We start from the raw sequence: 15296 nt of genomic DNA on the forward strand, positions 1-15296 counted from the left end.
CTGCTCTGTAGCACAGGGACATCAAAACAGCAGCCTGCAGAGTGTAAGGACAGTCCACAGTCTCTTCCTTAGAGGCCCCTTAGAGGTCTTGGTTGTGCTGCGGGGGGGGGGGGACTGAAGGCTGGACTCGCTTGCTCTGGCAGTGACCACACAGCCTCAAGCTCTAAGTGGCCAGACCCCTCTCCCAGTCCAGAGCCTCTCCCCACACTTTGCAGTTCCCAGCTGCTCACCACATCCAGCTGCAGGCTGTGCTGCTTGGCCAGTTCCAGCTCCTTGTGTTGCTTCTCTGTTCCTTTTGGCTCTCTGAGCACTGCCAGTCTGCTGCTCAACACAGGGTCTGCACTCCTTGAGCTGTGTATGCCTGGCTCTGCTGTTGCAAGACTGTCTCTCCACACAGCTTGCACTGCTTGGCCTGTCTGTGTCTGGTTCTGTCACTGCAGGACACTTTACACAGCTTGTACTCCTCTTTCAGCTCTCTGTCTTTGCAGGACCTCTTCTGCACACAGTTTGTTTGTTCAGAGAGAGAACCAGAACAATCCCAGCTCACAGGGAGGATGGGGCCTGGCCTCTCCCCTTCCTCACTGGCCTATCCAACCTGTCAATCAGGCTGCGCTGCAGTGTTGGCTGCTTTCCATTGTCTCTGGGGTCTGTCAGCCTCCTGAACCCTTCCCCCTCTGAAAGTGGGAGCTGGTAAACCAAAAAACTCCCACAGAGTTTTAGTAAGGGGTAACAGTCCCCTTACAAGCATGCAGGCTGCATGCTGAGAGAAGGGTCTGCTGAACTGTTTTCCTGTTTTATGTTTTTTACAGAACAAAGCCTGTTCCTGGTGATTTGTCGGAGTGGGTCTGGTCTGAGGTGCACTCACACATACACAATGCAGAGCACACCAAGCAGCCTCAGGCCTAGCTCTCCCCCCACAGTGGTGTAAGAAGTCACAAGCTTCCCCTATGCTGAATAACATCCCACTGGGCTAGCCAACAGGAGGGGTTACATAATATTGAGAAATAGTAATTTAGACATGGGCACTAGGTATCCACTGATGGAAATATGCCTGGCTTGATAGCTGCAGTAGTGCAAGAGACTTGAACCAAAGAGAAAGTGCAGAACATTCAAAAGTGTGAGTGGGGACGTGGCTGAGAAAGGCTGGGGAATGTGTCAGTAAAAAAACAAAACAAAACATTCTATTAGCACTCCTTACCTGTGGTCTTCTTATAGAATCTAAGATGCAACTCATGTATGGTCCAACTTAGTACTGATGCTAACAGACAGCACTAATAAAATCATTGTTTGCCATTCTAGAGCAATTGGAAAGTACAACTGACCATCCATTTAAAAAGCTGAAAATATAAAATGACTAATGTGCTTCCTATGAAATATATTCAGAGTTTCTTCTTCTTCTTTGGACATATACAATGTGTCTGGAGGCATTTGATCAGGATTCATCACTGAAATTGGTCTGCTAGTTGGATCATTAGCCAGGGTGAGTCTGACAGGAAGTGCAATATGAATTCTGGCCCAAGCCCCTCCATTCATACAACTGCTGATAAACATCAGCTGATTTTACTTCATCCCAGAAGAGCAGCTTTTGTAAATACATACCTAAGTTTATAAAAAAATCATTCTGTTTTACTACTGTGTCAAGTCAACTCATATGAGTCTAATATCAAGTACTTTACTCCTTCTCCCACCTTTGTGTGACTAAGGTTAAAACAAGTAGCATTTACTAAAACATTCATAAACTCTGAAAGTATCACAGGAGAGAAAGAATTGTACTGTCCAAACTAGATTCATTGTTGAAAAGTGTTAGAATTGGGAGAGGTTATATATGGAGACAGCTGAAAGCACATGCATTTGTAATGCTAGAAGATGACAATTCTAAATTAAAATATAGTAAAAAACCCTTTCTGTGCTTTAAAAGCTTGCATTAGATATATCATGATTTTAACATTTAATCTTCCAAAGTTATATCAAAAACTTACAACCGTTCACATTTCGCACTCTTGGGAAAACTCATTTGCATATTTCCATTTCTCACTTGTTCACTCCTAAGGCACAGTTACTTTCTTACTTTTTAAAATACTGCTACGCTCCCAATTAACAGAGAAATATCAACAATTTATGACAAACTAATGCTATTTGTCACATGAGTCTTGATAGTTAAAGGTTCAAGACACTGAGCTCCTCAAACACAATGATTTTTATAATATAAAGCTCAGAGACAGCAGGGTTAAAATCTTAGGGTTTTTAGCACAGATTTTAACCTTGCTCTCTGGATTCCTATTGTAATCTCAGTTTTGTTGTCTCTTTTCTACAGGTCCTCTGCAAACACCAGGAAGCTCTCATTCTCTCTTTCCAACTCATTCGGCCACTCTTCCATTTGGTTTTATGTCAATCAGTGGCATGCCCTGAAGTGCCTCAGTTTCATACAGACGTATATATTACAGAAGAGAAAGACGTGACTAAGCTGTCTGTCCCAGTTCTCTGGTAGTGCAAGATATTTTCCCTACAGCACATTCTATAGTGTGTTGTCCACTCTAATTTATATGACTCAAGTGATGGGGCTCCCAGCACTTCTCTAAGGAAGTGATTCCACAAGCTAATACCTTTTGCTGTTAGGAAATCTTCTTTTGAATGATTTCTTCCATTACTTCTCTGTTACCAACAAAAACACATCTGTGAAACTCATTTTGACTCATGGAGCACTTTGTTTGAGGCTACAGTGTAGAGAGGCACCCCTGAATGGATTGCTGGCTAATGGAAGCTTAGCTGAACAGTGCTTGTTATCTCTGTGTTGCATGTTACATGGTGGATGACAGAGCTTAGCACTGACAGAATGAGGCTATGTCTAAACTACAGAGTTTTTCAGGGAACATGCCTGCGTCCAGGGAATGCGGCTGGGACTTCTGGTTTAGAACGTAGCTGTTTTTGGCCATCTATACTTGCACTGAAACATTGTAGTCATAACTATGCTTCATGAGTGCTGCTGCTGATTAGATCTTCTCATAGACTGGTGATTAGATTCTGAATGAAAGCCATACATCTGAGGCTTATTCAAATACAGAGATATGAGGCCGTCACTGATACACAAAGATTTGTAGCTTGTGGTTACGCCTGGACCCAACACTGTTGGATCCAAGATCAAGTGAAGTATGGGCCCAAGAGTATATTTTTTCTGTCTTCACATTTGCCCACACTTCTGTCACATCACCAAAAATGAACTCTGCATGTGGCTTCATCTTGAGATAATCTGGAAACTGAAGTGGATTCAGCGTATTGTGGCTGCTTTAGGAAAACAACCTGACTTTAAATTAGAGCTTGAGATGTTTATGAATTTAATTGTATCACATGGTTCCTTACAAAAGCAAGGGACTGCATTCAACACAACAACAGGTCTCTTCCAGTTCTATTAACCAACAAGTGGAGCCACCTGTCAAGAGTGATCTCACAAAAAGGAATCACATTGCCTGCTGGATCCTGGGTAGAATTTGAGGTGCTATTTCTGACCATTAAAGGCTTTCATGATTTGGGCCATCACCATATAGCAATCCCTAAACAAATACTCAATGAGGATTTAACTGAGAGCCTCTAATACAGAAGTACAGACTTCTATCATTTTGGCTAAAGGAGCGACCCCCAGCATGTTACTGAAGTTATCATTATTTTATAATTATTTAGATAGTGCCTGGAGACCACAACTCAGTTCAGTAGTGTGTTAGGCCCCGAGTAAACACATTGTAAGAAACAGGGAATTATGTGATAAAGAAGGAGGCAGGCTGTGATAATTGTGCAGTTGGAAAGGCACCCAACCCTTTTTTGTACCACCTCAAATACATGGCTTTCTATGAAATCACATTTGGCCTGTTTTGACTTCTGTAGGTATGTATGGTTAAAGCAGGGACTAGAATGTTCTGCCCCTTTCCCTGATTAACTCATCCCTAATTTATGTGCAGCTATCACTCCTAATCTAATTACAGTCAATGATTAAATGACTCTTTTCATCTTGGAATCAATTTTCTGCAGTACTTTTCTTGCTTTATTGTTCTGTAGAATGCATGATTTTCTAGGTTTAACATGTCAGAAGTTTTAGAAGCATGTGAACACAACCCTAGTTCTTCTCAAACTGAAATGCCCTTCATGACCATTATCATACAATACACTTTGGAAGATGCAATGAGGATATGATCATAATACATGCCTTACCCATTCTGTGTGTGACTTCATTTCTATTGTTGTTTGAGCTAGCTAGATCAACTCACCTTAGATATGGGCACACACTACAGTAACTGATTGCAGGACAGATTTAGCATGAATGCTACAGAGGTATGCAGGGTGCATATATTCATTTATGCCCTGTCCCTTTTGGCAGGTATTTAAATTCTAAATAATTTATTTCTTATTATTGTTACACTACTTATGACAGTCTTGTAAGGCAGAAATTTATGAAGGTGAAAAAGATTCCTTGTAAAATAATGTTAAATCTTTGCCATACAGTAAATAGGCTAAATACAGAGTTTCAATATAGTGGTCTTATGTCCACAAGCTTCCTTTCTCACATGAATTAGTTTATACATTACAATAATCACCAGACTTCAATTTATAAGTTCAATTTATAGGTTCTCTTGTTTCTTATGAATCTTAAAGTTTGTTTACTTCTAAGGTAACTACAGATGAGAAAATATCAGAATTTTAAAGTTGTCAGGAAAATATGCTAGCCAATAAACAAAACTTACTCAACCACTTGCTTTGATGAGAATATTGTTATTAGTTTATTTTGCTATAAAACTTACCTGAGGTTAGCAGCTGTGGCTCACCAGTTACATACATGCATCACTGTTCAATAATGTTCAAGGTAACTGTTCTAGTCTGAAAAGTGATTGCATTAAAATGTCAATGTGGAAACCAAAAGAGGGGCAGGGAACATTTTTTGGGGTGGAGGCCGTACACAAGTGAAAAGCACAAAAATAAACCACCCCTACACAAGCTCGGGTTCACATCCAGCCCCTGGGGCTTTGGTTCCCCATCCCTACTCTAAAGCCTCTCAAAATGCTACTTTGCTAGTTAGGTTTTCTGGTCAGTGTCAGAAGGATGCTATCTTTTATCTATAATAGGTATTGGTAATTATAAATGCATCCACTGACACCCCCTTTCCTACATATTGATGGCTTCTCTTATAAGGGTGTGTCTACATGGCACCGTAACTCAAAATAAGATATGCAACTTTGAGCTACACAAATTGCATATCTTATTTCAATGCTATTTCAAATGGCTTATTTCATTATTTGATGCTGTCTACACAGCGCTAAATTTCAAAAGAAAATGCTGTTCCGAAATATCCCTTACTTATCATAGAATGAGGTTTACAGGGGCAGCAGAATAGCGAGCCTGAAATAACGGGCTTGTTGTGAAAACATGGGATATCTATTTCAGGATACTCCGGTATCCTGAAATAGCATTGAAGTGTAGATGTACCCCGTACTATGTATTTTAGAGACTTTGTGTGTCTGTCTGTCTGGTCAAGAACTACTAAACAGTAAGAGTTAGGACAGTAGAGATAGCTAGATCAACTTACCTTAGATATGGCCACACGCTACAGTAACTGATTTCAGGGCAGACTTAGCATGAATGGTACAGAGGTATGCAAGGTGCATAATTTGGTATGCAGCTTCCTCTTGCTATAACTTAAAGCAGTATAAGGGTTTGGTTATGCCAGGAAAATGGAGTAGGATTGCGTCTCATAAAGCCTAAGGGTATGTCTACACTATCTTATTTTGAAATAACGTGTCTACACACAAAATACATTTTGAAATAGCGTTTTGCTATTTTGAAATAGCGCTTCCACACTGATTGGATGCTGAATCGCATTTAAGGCCAGCCAGAACTGGTTCTGGTAGGACATCAAGTCAGAAGCTACCTTGTGGCCAAGGCAGCCAGCAGGGTACCCTGGGAAGGGCTGGAGGCCCCCCTATTTCAAAATAAGCATCTACACAGTGCTTATTTCAAAATAGCAATTTCAAAATTGGTACTATTCCTCATGGAATGAGGTTTACCAATTTTGAAATAAGCCCTTCGCTATTTTGAATTAATTTTGAAATAGCAGTTGAATTGTGTAGATGTTAGGAAAGCTATTTCGAAATAAAGATTATTTCAAAATAACTTTGCTGTGTAGACATGCCCATACAGAAAAGAGACAGAATCACCAAGCAGGTGAAAGGCATTGGCTGGGGGCTCCATTCCCCAGGACTGCCCGAGTCCTGAGCCTCCAATCCCAAGCTGCCCTTTGGGAAGTGAGCTGAAGGTCCCCTATTCCCCAATTTGTATAGGAACATTGGGGCAAGGGGGCAAGGGGATCAAGGGGAAAATGCACAGTGTGCTGCATTCCTCAACTCTTTCTCCTCATGGCAGTTTGGGTCCAGCTGAAAAGCACCTCTCCAGGGCTGCTGCAGCTCCAGAGCCCACAGCCAGGAGAGGGGTGCATGTCCTCTGGCTAGGACAGGTCCAGGTTTGACTGCCCCTAGAGCCTTCCAGTCAGAGTGAGGAATGCAGAGTGAGGAATTCATTTTCCCTTCACTCACTGACCAAGGGGAATTGCCAACAATGTTCCTGTATGAATTGGGGGTAAGAGTTTTAGTGCTCCCCAAACTCAGCTGGGGCAGGTCCACATTCATCTGCCCCCTGCACTCCCCAGCTAGAGTGAGGAATATTTTCCTGGCTATTTCCCATTAAGAACATTGACTAAGCACTTAGGCTGTGACTAGACTGGCATGATTTTGCGGAAATACTTTTAACGAAAAAGTTTTTCCGTTAAAAGTATTTCCGCAAAAGCACATCTAGATTGGCACAGATCCTTTGTTGCAAAAAGTGCTTTTGCGCAAAAGTATCCGTGGCCAGTCTATACACTATTTTGCGGAAGAAAGCCCTGATCGCCATTTTAGCCATCGGAGCCTATTTGCTCAAAATAGTTCTTCCCTGTCTACCCTGGCCCTCTTGCACAAGTATTCTGGTGCAAGAAGGCTTTTCCCTGAGCGGACGCGTGAAAGTATTTGCGCAAGAAGCACTAATTTTGTACATTACAAAGTCAGTGCTCTTGCGCAAATTCAAGTGGCCAGTGTCGACAGCTAGCAAACCTTTGCGCAAAAGCGGCTGTTTTTTGAAAAATCTTGCCAGTCTAGATACACCCTGAGGGTATGTCTATACTACTTCGCTAATTCGAACTAACTTAGTTTGAATTAGTTAATTCGAACTAAGCTAATGTGAATTAGCGCATCAAGACTTAAAAACTAGTTCGAATTAGCGTTTTGCTAATTCGAACTAGCATGTCCACACTGAGTGGACCCTGAACCGAGGTTAAGGATGGCCGGAAGCAGTGCTGGCAGGGCATCAGAATAGGACTTAGAGCATGGAGCTGCTGACTCAGGCTAGCCGAGGGCTGTGCTTAAAGGGATCCGACTCCCACCCCGGACAAACAGTTCTCAGGGGTTCCCCGCTTGCAAATCAGTCCTGGCTTGTAGTGCCCTGAGTGCCCACACTCAGCACATCACAGCACTCAGCCATCAGCCCGGCTGCACTTGCCACAGGCTGCCATCTGGGGACAGGGGGCAATCGGGGGGCTACAGGAGAGCTTCCACCCCGAGGAGCCTGCAGAGCCACCCCAGGCCTCCCCATCGGGGGCTCGTACCCCATTCTTCCCTAATCCCCTTCCACTTAATGCTCCCTAGCCCCCCTTCCTGATGTACAAAATAAAGGACACGTGTGTTCAAAAATAGAAACTCTCTTTATTGAACAAAACTCGGGGAGACTGGGAAAAGGAGGTGGGAGAGGGGAAGAGAGAGGGTGGGAGAGGGGAGGGAAACTAAAATGATCAGAGGTTTGGAACAGGTCCCATATGAAGAGAGGCTAAAGAGACTGGGACTTTTCAGCTTAGAAAAGAGGAGACGGAGGGGGGACAGGATAGAGGTCTACAAAAGCACGAGTGGTGTGGAGAGGGTGCATAAAGAAAAGTTCTTCATTAGTTCCCATAATAGAAGGACTAGAGGACACCAAATGAAATGAATGGGTAGCAGGCTTCAAACTAATAACAGAAAGTTCTTCTTCACAAAGCAAAGAGTCAACCTGTGGAACTCCTTGCTGCAGGAGGCTGTGAAGGCTAGAACTATAAAAGAGTTTAAAGAGAAGTGAGATAAAGTCATGGAGGTTGGGTCCATGGAGTGGTATTAGCCAGGGGGTAGAAATGGTGTCCCTGGCCTCTGTTTGCGGAAGGCTGGAGATGGATGGCACGAGACAAATGGCTTGGTCATAGTTTCGGTCCATCCCATCCAGGGTCCCTAGTGTTGACCACTGTCGGCAGACAGGCTATTGGGCTAGATGGACCTTTGGTCTGACCCAGTACAGCCATTCTAACCTCAGGACTCAGGGTCGGGGGTCTCACTGGACCGCCCTGATTTTCATGCACACCTGATCCTGGGTGGCCAGGCTGGCAGCTCTCCTGCCCTAGACGGCCACTTTCCTGTGCCTAGTGTGGAGGTCGTGGATGAGGTCCACGATGTCTGCACTAGACTAGGTGGGCGCCCACCTCTTGCAGACCTGTGCAGGCTCCCGGGAGCCGCCAGCCTGGTTCCGGTAAGAGGCGGAGGGCTGGGTGGCAACAGGTGGCTGGCTCGAGCCATGCCAGGTGCGGGGTCTGCTGGCTGGGTGCTGGCAGGCTTCCACCTGGCATGGGCACCGTAGCCAGCCCGTGCCCCTTTACGGGCTCCGGGGCCGGGAGGGGAGCAGAAGAGTTTCCCTGGTGGTGCCCAGAGTGGCCACCAGGGAAAGCTGGGGAGGGCTAGCCTCCCACTAGTTCAAATTAAGTGGCTACACAGCCCTTAATTCGAACTAGTTAATTCGAACAGGCGTTAGTCCTCGTGAAATGAGGTTTAACTAGTTCGAATTAAGCGTACCGCTAGTTTGAATTAAGTTCGAACTAGCGGTTTGCATGTGTAGCGCCTATCAAATTTAATTCGAACTAACGTCTCTTAGTTCGAATTAACTTTGTAGTGTAGACATACCCCTAGAGATTTATGAACACAGCTTCTGCTAAGTATTGATGTGACTGTGCCTCTAATGGGAAGAAATGAAAAGAAAAAAATAGAGGTTTTTTCTTTTGAAGAAAAAAAATAGACGTTTCAACATTTGGTCTCATTCCAAAATAAAAATAAAACCAAGACCTTGTGAAAAAATCACCAAAAAAGCCAAAATAAACAAAGAGATTTAAGACTCTCAATAAAATCAGTACAGAAACACAGTAGAAACAAGAAAATAAATTGCACATTTAGAATTTTTTGTCCATTCTACACAGTACAAAATGCATTTCCAATAGCCCACAAGTGAATACATTGATTCAATTCATTTTTAAAGTATAATGTCTAAACTCCAAATGAAGGCATCAAAATCTAAGTTAAAAGTTCATTGATAATTTACATCATCTATTTTTTTTAAATGGCCAACCTTGCTTGACCCAAAATAAAGTTTGCAAGACATGTGAACTTATATTTAATGATAAAAATAAAAATGGTAGAAGGAAAATTAAGAACCAATAACCCCAAAATATCCAGAAGTACAACAAATAATTATTGAAACCTAGGAAAAGTAAGAAATACATGAAAAAACAATCTCCTCCGTGTTTCAAAGGACATGACATGAACACCTCCAAAGTGAAAACCCCCCCACACACATTTGTGGCAGCAGCCCCTTGAAGAGTTCTCTATTAGGTCACCTTCTTCTTTGCAACTGGCAGCTTGCATACAATTATGAGGCTGGGAGGGTGGAGTTTCTGCCACCAAAATCTCACTGCACCATACCTTATCGGGTTATTCAAGAAGTGCTCAAGAATGATTAATCTTTACCACAAGACTAAACAATGTCTTATGGCTAAGGCTTTCAAAATAAATTCAGAAGGTCCATTGAAATCAAGTAAGCTGCTAAGCTTGTCATCATCCCAATCCATAGCAGAAGCAACAGATAAGAAAATAGAAACACTAATATAATCAGGGATGTCTCATTCAAGGCGGCAATTGTTCCAAATAACAATACTGCTGCTAGTAAGGTCTGATTCCACCTCTGATAAAATAAGAAACCCAACAAATGGAATGAAAACCAAGCTTGACAGCCAAGATATCCACTGAGGCCCATATAGAGTTAATAAAATCAATTAAATGAAGTAGTATTGTTACTTGCTGCAATAAGGGAAGAGTCAAGACTCCTAGGAAATATCAACACATCAATTAAACACCCATGGCTGGCATGCAAGACTCAGGGGCTGTTTAATTTTGGTGTTGAGATTTGTGCTCAAGCTAGAGCCTCAGCTCTGGTATCCCATGGGAAGGGAAGGGTTCAAGAGCCCACATTCCAGTTAGAGGCAGAACATCTACTGTGCAGGATACACCCCTGTATCCTGAGTCCCACAAGCCCAAGTCAGCTGCCATGGACCAGCCATGAGGGTTTAATTGCCGTGTGGATACATCCCTGGAAACAAGGCTAGTAGTCCTCGTGGCAATGTTATAAAGAAGGGATTAAGCAGTCAGCCCTGGGAACTCCAATTAATTATCCTTTGGCTTCATCTTAAAATATCTCCAACCATTCACAAAGCTATGATAGAAAATGAGTAAAACCTCAAAATTGAAGCATGCAGACTTCAAACAAAAAAAAAGTTCCCAATCAAAACACAGCCCCCTGCTAAAGAAAAGCAAAGGCCTCCTGCTTCAAGTTTGCTATCTACAAACAACAGCTGCTGCAGAGATTATAACCAAAAAAAATAGCAACTCTACTCAAAAAATCAATGAGTTCTTGACCCCCATTTCTAATTGGCAGATAATATATTGTGCCCAGTCAATGATGCCATCCTACAAAACATCCAGAAGAAACTTCTGAACTTTTTCTGAAAAGAGCAGAGGGGAATCAAACAATACATTTATGCCACCACATACAGCAAATTAAATTATAATAGACTAACACTCACTATCAAAAGGAGAGATGAGGCAGATGGCACTGCCATATTTTCAACCTCCCATCCTTTTGTATATCTTCCCTCCATATCCAACCTAAAAATAGAATCTGGCCCAACATAAACTCCCAGGCTATGTGTACACTGGCAGCTTCTTATGCAAGAACTGTTTTGTGGAAGAGTCTTTGCTCAAAAAGTCTTCCACAAGAGTCCATCTACACTGCCATGTGCTTTTGTGCAAGAAATGTGCTGTTGCACAAGAGCGGCTATGGCAATGTGGATGCTCTCTTGTGCAAGAAAGCTCTGATGGCCATTTTAGCCATAGGGGTTTCTTGTGCAAGAAATTCATGTTGCCTGTCTACACTGCCCTCTTGCGCAAGAGCTCTTGCACAAGAGCGCTTATTCCTTGTGGGGAGAGGAATAACTCTTTTGGAAGAAGCCCTATTTCTGATGCTAGGCTGTAAATTACTTGCGCAAGAACACGCATGCAGTGTAGACACCTGGCAAGTTTCTGTAGAAGAACAGCTGTTCTTGTGCAAGAAGCTGCCAGTGTAGACGTAGCCCCAATGCTTTAAAGCTAGTTCAGTTCCATCATATTCACTTTGCAAAGCTGAAAGGCCGGAGATCACTGAAACCCCCAATCGGAGAGTGTCATTGTTTCCCCAATGCACATGAGCTGAAGAAGCCTACTCAGAAAAATGCTGTCTGTATTGTCATGAAGGAAGAGACTAAAGTCCATATTTAGCTATATGCTTTAGTAGGTAGACATCTGGGCTGGTGTAGTTTCCTGTTAAAGTCAGTGTGCCTCTGGCTGGGTGCAAAGGTCCACTAATGCAGTTAATTGCTAAAGGAGCTGAAAACTGTAATCAAGCCCATACCCGCCCATACCCCTGCTCCCCCGTTCACCTCCTCCCCCCGCCCACTGCAAGCTTGTCTCCATTCTGCATGTATCATCTGTTCTGATTTACTCCCACACATCCAAGGAGGCAGGATTAGGTGCAAAACCAAATAAGTTTATTTAAGAACCTCCAACAACAGTACCCAATAAGCAAACAGGAACAACCTCTCGAATGTTAACAATAAAATCGGCCTTTTAGCTTAGGCCCAAAAACTATTCAATGCTGGGGTGGGTAAGACAAAAGAAAAGGGTTAACACATCACCATTCTTCACAGGGCACTGGAAGACATAGGACCAGGACCACAGGACACCAATGGACACTTGAGAGCAGGAACAGATAAGTAGTCAATCTTCTTTCTTCTGAATTCTTATCACATAATCTCAGGAGCGAATGGACCTAAGCACTGGACTGCTTCTAAGATAGACAGCACTCGTCATGGTAACATTTTAACACCTATAGTTGCTGGGCAGGATTCTCTAGGTCACCTGATCATTTCCCACTCCAACTTTCAGAAAGGAGCCAACATTTCCCAGCCTTAAAGTGCTATTAGTAGGAAAAGTATAGAACTAGAAAGAACAAAAAGGGGAATTCAAACAGAGAGTGATGTACAACTTCAAGAAACCAAGATTTGGAACACAAAACCCACTTACAATGTGAAACAATTGGAAAATCAGGACCTAGAGCACCATTGCCAAGGGAATAATGGCTCATGTATGAGAATAGGGTAACCTGACTGAACATATTTATGTAACAGGTTTGCACTATCTTGTATTTGAACATTTATTTTTAGACTTTTCTTATGCTGTTGCTGTAAGGATGATTATTGAATGAAACAGTTTGATTTGCTACAGTGTGGAAAATCAGGCCTTAGTGCCATGCATAAGCCATCGACATAACATTTCCATTTACACACTTGGAATTTTGTATCTGAAACTTGAAAGCTAAGCCCAAAAAAGTGAAGTAAACAAACAAATAACAAAAATCAATGTCATAAAATATAATTTCATTTTAATTGAATAATGTCAGCAAAATATTATCCTGTAGCTATCATTCATGTTTACAGCAAAATTTCCTTTTAATGTGTCTTATCTGATTGCTTTTATGTTTGCTTTTATTACACATATCTCTTTGGTCTCTAACCAGTTATAATTATGATGTTTTCAACATATTTTATGTTTCCATAACTGTTATGGGTTTTTTTCAGATGTGTTATTAATACTGTCAACATCATGCATTTCATGTTGTTTCAAATGGATGCTAGTGCCCTTTTTTGTTATACTTTTTATGGAATACAATATTAACAATTAAGTGTGGGGGTGTATGTGTGTGTGGGGGGGGAGGAAGTTCCAAGAAAATGGGCCATCAAACATTCTGATACTTTATAATTTATATAAATTATAAAGTAAAATATTTTTCCAGACACGTGTGGAAAGCGCTTAATTTATATAGAGAGATTTTTAAAATATGTTTGCTTTTGTTCCTTGCTGGACATGCAAACTGTAAGTATATATTTAGGGATTTTTTTATGGGGAGAGATCAATACCTTTAAATCCAGTTATGTTCTTGGTATTTTTCTTTCTTTTCTGTGTTTGCTTGTTTGTTTAGTTTCAGCTGCTGTGGGTCATGCTGGTGCTCAGGTGAAGGATGTCTTGGTGATGTGTAGAATCTAGAATGATTTTTTTGGATTGGAGTTAAAAGCATGATTGCCCAGAGCTGTGTTTTGGCTGGTTTTTCTTTTCCTCTGTCTTTGACAAGCTCAGTGCTTCAGGAAGAGAGTGGGTGGAATGTCACAAAGCATTTGCTAGTTACATTTGGGTTATGTTTTATGCTTCCGCCTTAAAGCATGAGTCTAAATACTATGGTGTTGAGTGCCCTGTACATTTTAATTATAATACATATTTAAAACAAAACACAATGCATAGTACATAATTTCAAGATTTTATCATATATTAAATTGAAGGTGGTGCTGTGTTTGGAGTCAATTCAGCTTTAGTTTAAAATGCTTTTTACGTTCTGTACCTGATACAGAATTGCAATCCAGGGTTACAATAAGCTTACACGGGGTGAGATCCTGCCTTCATTTATACTTCTGCCTCTCTGTTGTTTTCAAAGGAGCTGCCCAGATGTGACTCATAGGATAGGGGGAAAAACCCTGGAGTTATTCACATTCATCTATGTAATTGAGACTATTGCTAAGTGAACCTTTCCAATAGCCTCTGGGGGTAGCCAATGGGTAGATTCCAATATGCAGATGCAGAGAATACATCTTAGTAGAATGAAATGAATTCTGGGCTGATTAAACAATCCTTCATCATGAAAACTACCACCAATTCCCAGAGTAACAAGTTTCAGCAATTTTGATATTAATTAATACAAAGGATTTATATAACATCCTTTGTATAGACGTTTTCTTCCCAGAGGATGCTAAAGTCTAGGATCCTGCCAGCAGAAGTAAGAAGGACTGAACTACACTCCTAATTTGTAATTGCAGATACATGCCTAAAAAAACATGCTAATTTGTTAATTCCCTTTCCCCCATGAGTGCGAAAGCAAAAAGAAATCAACACTAGGCCATATTTTTATAAGCCAAGAGCACCAAAGCTCCTTGAATAGTGCAGAAATAACACATGATATCATAATTATTAATAAAGGCAATGAGGAAAATTTGTGGCAACGAATGGCACAAACTAATAGCTGAGAAAAAAATCTTTGCTTGTCTTTGTTTCGTATGTATTGGTCTTAGCAATTATGCATGTCTGTTATTATGTATCTCTTTTTCATATTAATAAGTTAACTTTGCCTGAAACATTTGTATTGTATTGTATTGTATTGTATTGTATTGTATTGTATAATTTTTTGAAGACACTAGCTCCCAGGATTCTCACTCTTGGATTGCTGTGTGAAACTACAGGAATTATTGCATTTTTGATCCCAAGCTTAGCATTCAGTGAGATGATACAACTCATGCATTCTATCAGCCAATGGAGTCAGATAACAGATTTTTTTAAAAGATTGAGCCCCTTGTTCCATATTTGTCATCTGAAGACGTAGGTTGTGCCCGTGAAAAATCATGATACTGTTTATAGTCTTGTTAGTCTCTAAGGACCATAGTTTTTTTTTTAAGTTTTTTTAGTTACCGACTAACACGGTTACCCGTCTGAGATATTTTTCAGTTCTCCAGTAATTCCAAAACAGAATACTTTTTAAAATGGTTAGGTTTCAGGTCAAACTGACCAGTAACTTTTTCAACATTTTTGTCAAACTGAAAAGTCATAAAAATTCAAGCTGGGTCAAAATAAAATGTTTTTATCTGGTTTGATATTTTAATTATGTCCATTTTGATAAAAGCAAAGGGATATTATATTTTCCAAACAACTGGGGACAGAGAAGGTAGGACTCCTTCATTATATTTAGCTTAG

The sequence above is a fragment of the Pelodiscus sinensis genome, chromosome 1 (genome assembly GCF_052426305.1).
Source record: "Pelodiscus sinensis isolate ZL-2025 chromosome 1, ASM5242630v1, whole genome shotgun sequence".
Lineage (NCBI taxonomy): Eukaryota > Metazoa > Chordata > Testudines > Trionychidae > Pelodiscus > Pelodiscus sinensis.